Raw genomic sequence first — 11,475 nt, 5'->3', positions numbered from 1 at the left:
CTACTGGTACAGCAAATTAAGTTATGAAGTTCTGACCTGGAAGGGATTAGATTTTACATGTTTTCAGCTTATTGTGAAAACTTGGGATATTCTGCTTATACATATAGAAAAAAAAAATAAAATCTTTCCTGTGTCCTAGTAAACTCCTGACACTTCACTTCGCAAATAGTTCAGCTTGGCATAATGTGGTCAGTCTCTCCTGAATGCATCAGGGCTGGGCCCACCATTAGGTCTTAAAGGCCCTGAGCAGCTTCCCCAGGAGCCTCCACCCTTGCCCTCTGCCTGTGGGCTCTCTCCATGCCTCACCAATGCTGTAGGTGCACCTGTCCACGGCTCCATCACAGCCATACCTACCTGACCCAGGCTCTCACTGCAGCCTGTATTCCTTGGGCCTGACTGGTTATGATGAGTAGGCTTGCCCAGTGATCTTTGAGCTATGACTGACCCTGGTTGCTGTCACCACATCTGAACTTGATCCACTGACTCATGCTTCTGGCTTGATGTTGAATCTGCCTCATCACCATAATCTCATTTGATGATTTGGGCCTTTGCTTCATCTGGTTGTCATCTCCGAGCCTGCTCCTCTCACCTTCCTTGGGGTGGTGGGGCAAAGCTGTGGCTGGTAGTGCTCCTGGCCTTTCTGTCATACTTAATTCCCTGTCTCTCTGGGAGCAGCCAGCCCTTGCTGTGCCCTGACAGCATGTGATGTGTCTTTAAGTGCCAGAAATCATGTGCTGTCTGGACCAGGTGCTCGCTGAAAGTTACCGGAAGACCAGAAGCTGGCTTGGAAGTACTCTGACAATTTGAGTCATGGGGATCCTTCCCTTCTTCAGGAAAACAAGTGCAATATGATGAAAATACCAAACAAACCCATACGGACAAACAGATGTGCATGCAATTCTTCTGTATTTCACCTCGGAGTGAACTGACTCTCTCATGTCTGTGGATACAAACTGCTGTGCCACTGCAGCCCCTTTTCCTTGAAGCTCTCACTAGTGTACCACTTAGACGTGTTTCCTTCATAGCGAAGCTGGGCAGCTGATGGCAGACATTAATCTCTGCGTAACTTACTTTCAGTAGTCACCTTTTTCATACTAATAACATGTTCATTGAAGTCACTTTTTCATAAACATTTTCCCATAAACCTCTGTTTCAAAAGAGATTATTCAAACAGCTTTTAAACAATTACTCTTTTGAAGGGTCTAATTGAAGGAAATAAACCTGTAGAGAATCTGACTGAACCAAAGATCTTCAGCATCCAAGATTATCTATCTGTCACCCTGTGACCTATTTCCTTCACACTACTTTTTAATTTTTGTAGCAATTATAGTGTATATGGATAATACCTATTAGCATATTTATGGTCATTGCTTCATATTTATTGTCTGCACAACTCATTAATCTTCATCTAGTGTGTGAGGCTGACAGCTCAATCTATTTTGCAATCTCTGGGCAGCAGCCATATCCAAAAAGCTTTTGTTTCCCTGTAAATAAACTGTGTTCGGGACCAGAGGACAATGGTACATCACGCGGTGATTGACACAAGCCATGGCTGCTAATCAAAAGTAGATTTTATTACCAGCTGAGTCAAGTGCATTATGGGGCCATTGTTCTTGTGCTGTCAGGGCAAGAGCATACGTAGTCAGTCACCTTCTCAAGATGGGTTGATTGTTCTCCAAGATTAGACAGAGTTGCCTTATTATCTATCCCAGACAACAAGGCATCTCACCCAAACAGACGCCTTTACAGAAACTGCCTGTACATCAAATTGATTTGAATTGCTAATGCATAATCTGTCCAGCACAGATGTGCAATGAATATTTGGATGTTGTTTTGCATGTCAGTTGAGAAGGCTGAATGATGAGGTGATGATCATTCAGTGATGGGTACTGGACATTTGCCAACAATTGAGTTTGAGCACTTTCCCTGACAGTAATCAGATCAGCTTCCAAAACGTCTTTTCTTCAATTCACTGACAATTTATGTTAGAAGATAATGCAACTCTCTCACAGTTAACACAGTTGGCAGTAATTTGCATTTTTTTCATATAATTAAATTTTTCATTTCACCCGAGAAGAAATACATACAAGCCATATATAAGTGATACACGTATTCCAAGACACTTCCAAAGTAGTCCCACTTGAATAAGAGACCATCTAGGTAAGTAAAAAAATTGAAACATTCCACAATACAGGTGACTGTAGTTTTATTAGTTATAAAGCTACATTTGACATAAAAAATAGGAACACTATTATCAAACTGCAGTAGGTTAGCTCTTCAAAGGAAAAAAAAAAAAGTAGTAAACATTTAACATGTGGTCATGGTCATGCTGACAGAAGGCCAACCAACATAATGTTCCAATTTAAAAAATTCTGATCTCTGTCAGGACCAACTTAGTATAAAATAGGAACACAAAAAAAATTCCACAAGGCTGATATTATGACATCAGGGGATTGATGTGAGTTCACATGGTCACACTGCATGACTCATGTAAATGTGGGAGAGGTTTTGATATAGTCACAATCATAGAACCACAATAATTTAGGTTGGAAGGAACCTCTGGAGGTCATCTGGTCCAGCCAGGGACTTACCCTGTTACCCAGAAACTGATTTTGTTGAGTTCTGAGCATCTCCAAAGATGGAGATTTCAATTGCACTCTGGGCAACCTGCTCCAGTATTTGACCACCATTAGGGTGAAATACTTCTGTTTATCAAATCAGAATTTCCCATGTTGTGACTTATGTTTGTTGTTTGTTGCCCTATCTCTGTGCAACTCTGGGGAGATTTTGTTTCCATCTTCTTTATACCTACGTTATTTCAGATCTAAAAAGCACAGTTAAAAACCTACATTTAGAACATAATAAGCTGAAGAGCAATTGTAAATTTAGAAAATCAGGGGCTCCCAGAGATAAATCTGCTACCTTAAAAATTTTACCTTCTTACTTTACTTTGATTTTTAGGCATGCTCATCTATAATCATACACTGACATGCTTTTCTTCAGAAATAAAATGAAAATGCTTCTTTTCGACTTGCAGACTACCTTAATGCAGATTTGTTCTCCATCTGTCTCAGGTAAGAATGAGTACTCATGAGTGTGTGGTGGAGGGAACACTCAATCCCTTTAACTTGGTGGTTTTCCTACTGGTGAAAGACACTACAGCTAGAAAGAGATTGCAAAGTGATTGAACCAGAAGCTTTACGGTCAAGATCAGAAAGGAGCTTTAAAGGTAAGTTTGATTTTTCTGTATGTCAGCCTTGTTCAGGGTTAGGCTAAGTCACTCGCATTTCAATTTCTATTACTGGAATCCAGAAAAAAAGCATTTGAGTAAATGGCCTGAGGACACTTTAAGTTTAGACCTCAAATAGAGTTGGATGGCAAAATCTTAACAGATGTCCACTTCTCACCTCTGAATTTCACATATACTCCTCAGAGCTCCTCTGTCCAGACCCTACGCGACAGCAACACTTCCGGTCTTGACCTTAGTACTATGTTTGTGAGCACAGTCAGTCTTTATGTTGCAGGGTAGCTCATTCCAGGGCTTTGTACTATATATCCAAAGACATCAAAGCCATATCAAAATACACTGTCTCAAGGATTAAGTAAGCATATATAAACACAGGAAACATCTTAATTTACAGGTGCCACATGGATGAGGCCATGGCACAGTGTGTGCCCCAGGGTAGGTGCTAAACAACTGAGTGGCTCAGCTCTGTCAGGGCAGCTGCTCCCTCAGCCAGGGGATCCGGCCCAGCTGACGCTCCTGGAGCAGTGCTGGTGGGTCCAGTTCCACACGGAGAAGAAAAGGAGGCTGTGATGCCTTCCATACACAGCTCAAGGCCAAGGACATGGGTTGGTGGGCTCTGCTTTTTGGATTATCAGCTCTCTTCCTCATGTCCCTTATTCATGTGTCCAAGGAGTGCTCTCTGATCATGTGTCTGTAGTCAGTGCTGCAGGGTCCAAGGCAAAGTCAGTTTTCAGAAATGAAGGGCAAGCCTTGTCTGAAGATGAAAGCTAAGCACAGACAGCTTAAAACATGTGGACCTCTTCTTATTTTTCCTCTCTGAGGCAGGTTTCTGAGGCTGCATATATTATGCTACTCAGGCATGTTGATAATAAGCACAGTATAAACATTTAACGTACATAAAGAGGTTTCAAATGCTAATACAAGTGAGTATTTATGAAAGCGTAAGTGCTGGAAGTGTTTTTATGGCCAATTTGAAAAGCTGTTAATAACAAAGTGGCCAATCTGTTCAATGGGTAAGGGATCTGAAGACCAGATGGCCTGATTTACTTTTCAGCTCCAGCTGCAAGACGTGTAGGTAAGCTTCAGGCCACACTTACAAAGGTCTGAGAGTTTTCCTTGGAACCAGAGTAAGAGTGGCTGTCTCGTTTTGCCTTTCCCAGGTCATTACAGCCTGTTTCAATGAGGAGAAACCTCTTGTTTTATGTTTCTTTGTACATTTTTTCATCTGAAAGATAATTATGTTTGACATTCATCTTTTCTGATTTGAGAATCCAGGCAATGTGTTTATATGACTTACACTGGAGATTGAGTACAGTCTGACTGAACCTGGTGAGCTGGCTTACTGTCTTTATTATAAATAACTGCAATCTGGCATGTGGAATATTAGAAAGAGCAAACAATTACAGCAGCGTGAGTTAGGATGCGGTACAGTTGTGCCTAAGAGAGAAATGAGAAAAGCCTGCAGTGAAAGCTCTGCGTGGGAAGATCACGGAGCATGTTCTCTTGGAATCCACATCTGAGTACATGAAGGACAAGGAAGCAACAAGGACTCATAGAATCATAGAATCATGGAATCACAGAATGGCTTGGGTTGGAAGGGACCTCAAAGCTCACCCAGCCCCACCCCCAGCCATGGGCAGGGCTGCCCCCCACCAGCTCATGCTGCCCAGGGCTCCATCCAACCTGGCCTTGAGCGCCTCCAGGGATGGGGCACCACAGCTTCTCTGGGCAGCTGTGCCAGGGCCTCACCACCCTCTGAGTAAAAAATGTTTTTCCTAATATCTTGCCTAAATTTCCCCCTTTTGTTTAAACCAGGCTTGACATGAATTTGCCAAGGGCGCACTATGCCTGGCCCATGTGTGACAAAATGCCTGGTGTTCCAAGCCTGCAGAAGCTTTTGTAACAGACAGAAAATTTTATTTTACTCAAGAAAAGCTCTTGGTAAAGATCTTTGAAACTGTATGCTAAAGAAACTACTTCCTCATCTCTTCAGTACATTTTGGAAACATGCCTGCCTGTAAAGGCTGAACATGATAGATACGCTGAAGCAATTGTTTATTTGTTGGTTAGATAACTTTCTTCACAACAGAAGTCCCTGTACAATTCTGAATATCACCTATACATGGCAACATAATGCAAGCCTCACAAAAAGGTTTATCAAAGTAGATCTGAATCCTTGTGGCTACTTCTTAAATGGGAATGAAAGTGCTTCCCTATTTATAATGCTGAGGCTGCTGGGCAAGACACAGTAGACGACTTAAATTAAATGTCAAATCATGAGGTACTAACAATAAATAATGGAGAGATTTCTCTTGCCTTCAGTGGCTATAGGTAAGCCACTGGACAAACAATTTACTGCAGGGAGGTTGTGCAGTCCTAGATGGATCATTCAGACCACATCTATGTGTTTTTTCACTTGGATGAAAAGAGCAGGCTAGTGTGAGCCTGCGATGCTCCCATCTCAGAGCCTTTGTGGTCCCAGGGGATGTAAAGTAGTTGGCAAAGGATCCCTCATGAATCCTACCAGCATCGTTTTCTCCTCAGGAAGATATTTGCCATGTGCTTCCCTTGCCAGGAAGCCTTCCTTTGCACTGTCCCTACTCAGTGCATATTACATATCTGTCTGTACTGTGGACCTTGGCCTGACTGCTCAGGGGACTGCTTGCTCTGTCGCACAGCTGGTGAGTGGAAAGGAGCTACCAGGAAAAGAGAAAGCAGCACAAACAATGGAGGTAGAAGGGAATAGTCACTTTTCTTTTGCTATGTAGGAGATGCACTGCTAATGGCCCCTTGATCTAGCATCCCCTCTAGAGATGGGTGTGGATTTTGAGACCAGCAGTGGAATGTTCACTTTGTTGAGCAGATGATTCTACCAAGGTGAGTGTAGGTTTTCTTCCCTTTCCCTTACCATGGAAGTAGCAGCAGAGGCTTGCTGGTAGTGCTACAGATGCAGCTTGCCTACATGAACGGTTCCAAGAAGTCAGGTAACTAGAAGGATGTGAGTGCAGGTTCCCTCCAGTGTATGCCTACTATGTGACTGTCAGGGAGAAGAATCTGATGGAAATTTCCCCATTTGCAATTGAGAACCATGAGCAAGTGACATCTGAATATATACATTTCTTACCAGCACCAGTCCATTGTGCCCCTGTCTATTTCCATTGGTCTCTTCCATTAAAACTCTGCTGTATCATAAGGGCATTGGAAAAGGGAACAAGAGCTAATCTGTCCCATTAAGAAAATCATTCCTTGCCTTCTTGGTCAAACGCAAAGTAGTTGTTTTTTGTACTCAAGCATCTGCATGGGCACACTAGTCCTAACAGCAGAGAATTCTGTAACTCTTCATTCCCTACAGCTGAGGGATATTTAGAAAGCTGTCCCACCCCTATTGGACGAGTTTGGTTTAAATACTAGCAGCTATTCTATGTGAAACTGTGCTTTGGGTATGTTTTGTAGGGTGCTAGTGAGGCTGCTGAGTGGAGTTAGTTCTATAGGAAGAAGCAAGATAGGTGTGTAATGGGATAGGACTTTAGCTCTTATTTCCTCAACAAGGTTTTGATGTTTGTCAGCTCCTGCTGCTCATCTCAAGGTGAGTTTTATGAGCTTAAATGAGGTATCATCTGAAAGCCTTTGGATGACTTCTGGCTGTGAGCTCACTTGCCTGTTTTTTCCCACCCTTTCCCTTTGTAGGGGTTGGAATAATCTTTAGAGTTAACAAAGGGAGCCTGGTATGGGGAGAGTGCAAACAGCATTGTTAAGGGGAAAAGCTATTTTTCAGTCCTTCCTGTCCCTGCTCACCACACTAAGTACAATGTAATGCAACTTGAATTGTTGTGGGAGGTGGTAGTTTTGTATCTGTACTTAATTACTTTGCTCAGCTTGCAGCACCCTGGAGTACATGCGTTATAGCCTGTCATTCTGCAGTCACCTTAAGAATGAATTGCTTTGCCTTTTGTGTCTTAATCACTTACTATATAGCTCTATGGTAAGCTTTGAGCCAAGGATCATGATGGTGGAGGAAACACACAGTCACTTACGAAAAGGAAACTCTTGTCTAGACTCCCACAGTGGATTTCAATTGACAAAAAGTAGGTGCTGCCTGAGTTTCAGTTATCTTTTTAATGGTCTTTAAGTTTTTTTACTCCCTGAATCTACAGCCTTTGTTAGTTGTTCTAATCAACTTTCTATTGCTGCTATAAATGACCTTGCTTTTTGCCAGAGTAAGAGAATCTGTTACTGAAGGATTCCTGAATGAGGAAGGTGGAACTGAGAAGAGGTCCTGCAGGCAAGGGAAAGGAGGTTTGAATTAAGTTGGGAGAGGAGTCAATCTTCTACCTGTTTATTGTTGCTTATAATCTAGAGGGGTTTCCATCCAAGCAATAGCAGTACTGTAGTGACTGTGCTGGTACCTGGCAACATAATACAGCTTATCTTTTAAAGTGCTTTTTCCTTGTTTCTGGACCACTCCTCAACAGGCACAAGGCACTTATTACAATGTTGCCTGCATGTGGAAATTATTTCACCGTTGGCAGCCCACTGCTGTAACTCTTGAGTCTCTTATTTAATAAACAAATGTAGTTGGGGTGTATTTCATATCTAGTTGAGGAAAAATGCCCCCTTAAAAGACTGGCGTAAGGAAGAAGCTATCTACAACGGAGAAAAGCATGCTCATGGCTGAAAATCCTCCTTTGTTATGATCTCCTGTGGAATTTTTGGTTTCCCTTGAGTCTCAGTTTGAAGAAGATCCTGGAACAGTGTTTTGTTCTAGGCCATTCCATATCTTCCCAGTCCTTTTTTGTTAGCAATTTATTTTAATACTTTTCATGCTTGCTTTGTGTGCAGTTGATCTGCTCCTTCAAAATAGGTCTTTCTGTGAAATTTGCAGCATTTTTGTGCATACTGCTTTCAGGGATTTACTTTCTCTTGTTCTTTTATAAGGATTAGCAGAACAATTAATCACTCTTTAGCACTGTGAGACTAGAAGCATACAGTTCTATGATAACATTTCAAACAGCTTTAGTGATCAAAAATTCATCAGTGATGTTTTGCATTACTGTTTGCTTTGTAAGTCAGAGACTAGTTGATTAATTTAACAGTTCTTGTCTTGAATTCACATTGAAGTGCTAGAAGAATACTTCTTGGAAAATGAGGTGCTGCTGGAATAGGTGACAAAGTATCCTCTCCTCTAACTGCTATTGTAATGGGAAATGGCACACATTTTCCTGGCTGAGGTGCTGTTTCAGGAAGGGAGTTGTCTACTTTCACGTTCTTTAAACATTGTGTGTACATCAGATCCCACCCCCGCTGCAGCAGGGCCACCCAGAGCAGGGTGCCCAGGCCCATGGCCAGGCGGAGTCTGGAGATTTTTTGAGGAGGAGACTCCACAGCTTCTGGGCAGCCTGTGCCAGTGCTTGGTCATCCTCACAGTACAGAAGTGCTTCCTGATATCCATAACCTTCTGGAACCTTTTTGTTAAGTTCCCAGCTGTGTCTGGGAATAATAAAAGATGGCTTCTCAGATTTTTTTAATCTCTAGCAAATCTTGCTGTACAATGCAGGGATTCTGTGTATAAATATCGGGGGAAAAAAATCATGAAATTAAAACTACATGTAACTGTAGCTGTTTAGTTGTAGGTTGCTTGAAGGCTAATTTTCCACTGATTGATCATCGTTCTTACTTTCTCTCCAAGGCAGTTAGCTCTGGTATAGGAATATTTTGCAGTGAAGGAAGGGATTGTGGTATGCAGGGGGGTTCTGAAATCAAGCAGAACCCAAGGTGAGGAGAGAGCCATCAGGAACCACCAGCCTTCATTATGGTAGCACAGCAGTTGTGGGTGGGTCCAGGAGCAGTGGTGTTCAGACCCAGAAAGGGACAACCATATTAAGTTGGTCCAACTCTTATTAGAACCAGTGCCACCAAAGAAAGGTGTTAGTAACAGGGGAATCCTTGCTGAGAGGCACTGAGGCACCATCTGCTGCCCAGATAATTTCTCTAGAGGTTTGCTGCCTGCTGGGGGTCTGCATTTGGGGCATCAATAAGATGCTATCTCTTCTGTTAAAGCTGGAGAACTACTATCTGCTCCTATTCCTTCAAGTTGGGTCACATGAGGCTGCAACGAGGAAAGTACAAAATATTGGAAGAGGCTTTATGTCCCTTGAAAGGATGTTGAAGGGATTATTACTTGTACTGCCCAGTCTTCCCAGTTGACAATTGGTACTTGGGAAGGAGAAGAATGGATCAGCTGAATGATTGGCTGCATGGATGGTGTCACGCTTAGGGTTTTGGGTATGATGATCTGGAATGCACCTTGGAGAGATTGGGCATACTGATGTTGGGTGGGACACAACTGACCGGGAGGTGAAAGAATGCTGTGGGCAGCAAACTGGCTGGGTTGATGAACAGAGCTTTAAACTAGACTTGATGGTGAGAAGGGATGTACTTCTGAGTGACAGAAAAGAGTCAGGGAATGCTGTCACTTTAGGAAGCAGCAGGGAAAAACCTCAGATTCCTCTCAGTGAATTTTGGGAGGACTCCTCCAAGAAGGTAACAGGGCCAATAGCCCAGCTGAAGTGCCTCTACACCAATGTACAAGATGAGAAATTAGCAGAAGGAGCTGGAAAATGTGGCGCAATTAGAAAACTATGAAATTACTGCTATTACAGAAATGTTGTGGAATTAACTACACAACTGGAACACTATGATAAAGGGGCTACAGGCTTTTTAGAAGAGATAGGGGGGGCAGTTCCTCTCTATGTAAGGAAGTGGGTAGATTGTAAAGAGCTGCCCCTTTTAAAAAAGGAAAAAAAAAAAAGCCATGATCAGGCTGAGAGCTTGTGGGTTAAAATAGAGACTGGACCAATAAAGGACATCTGGTGGTCTGCTACAGGCCATCTGACAACAGATTCTTGCTTCAGCTGCAAGAAGCATCACATTTGCAGGCCTTCATCCTGATGGGGGATTTCAACCACCTGGATTTCTGCTGGGAAAATAACACAAGCTGCAAGCAATCCAGGAAGTTCCTGGAGTCCGAGGATAACTTCCCTGGTCCAGGTACTACACAAACCAGACAGAGGTGAAGCGTTAATGGACCTGGCACTCACCAGTGCAGAGGAGATCATTAAAGAGGTTAAGGTTGGAGGTCATTTAGGCTGTATCCAACAGTATCTTGGGCTGTAACAAAAGAGGGTTGGCCAGCAGGGAGAAGGAGGCTATTCTGCCCCTCTACCCTTGCAAGGTCCCATCTGGAGTACTGTGTCCAGGTCTGAGGCCCCCAGCACAGGAAAGGCATGGAGCTGTTGGAGCAGGTCCAGAGGAGGGCCACAAAGTGGGCTGGAGCACCTCTCCTATTAAGAAAAGTTGAGAAAGCAGAAGTTCTTTCTGGAGATGAAAGGGCTCCAGGGAGACCTCATTGTGGCCTTCCAGCAATTGAGGGGAACATATAAATAGGAGGGAAAATGACTTTTTACATGGACAGATAGTGATAGAACAAGGGGGAATGGTTTAAAACTGGAAGAGAGGAGATTAATTAGATACTAGGAGGAAATTCTTCACTGAGAGAGCAGTGAGGCCCTGGCACAGGCTGCCCAGAGAAGCTGTGGTGCCCCATCCCTGGAGGTGCTCAAGGCCAGGTTGGATGGGGCCCTGGGCAGCCTGAGCTGGTGGGGGGCAGCCCTGCCCACGGCAGGGGGTGGGGATGGGTGGGCTTTGAGGTCCCTTCCAACCCAAGCCATCCTGTGATTCTATGATTATCTTATGTAAGGACTTCAAAATTTATTGACTCGTGCTCCCTTTCTCCATGTAAAAACTCCAAATGATTTCTACTTTGACTTTCTCAGTCATTATATCTTTCTTCTCTTTGAGTGCACAGAAATTGGAGTTATAATGATATTAGTAGATTTGTCTTCATGTTCGTAAGGTGAAACTTGTCTGTCTTATCATATGATGAACGTGGCAAAAAAATCTGGAATGAACTCTGTTAATCTTGTGCTTAACATAACTGGCAATGAAGAAATGCACATCCATAAATCAACAGAGACTATAACCTCTGATTTATTTTTTGGGTCACGTGTTCTACATTCACCGTAAATGCAAATAAAGGCAACTATAATTAAAATGTCTATTTCCTTCTCTACTCTGTTGGCATTCATGCTGTTGAATATACTCCTTTCATAATACTATATTTTGTCAGTATTCCACTGTTATTATTTCCTTTAAAATACTCCTGTGATATC

Source organism: Numida meleagris, chromosome 2 (assembly GCF_002078875.1).
Source record: "Numida meleagris isolate 19003 breed g44 Domestic line chromosome 2, NumMel1.0, whole genome shotgun sequence".
Classification (NCBI taxonomy): Eukaryota; Metazoa; Chordata; class Aves; order Galliformes; family Numididae; genus Numida; species Numida meleagris.
This window is presented reverse-complemented; position numbering follows the sequence as displayed.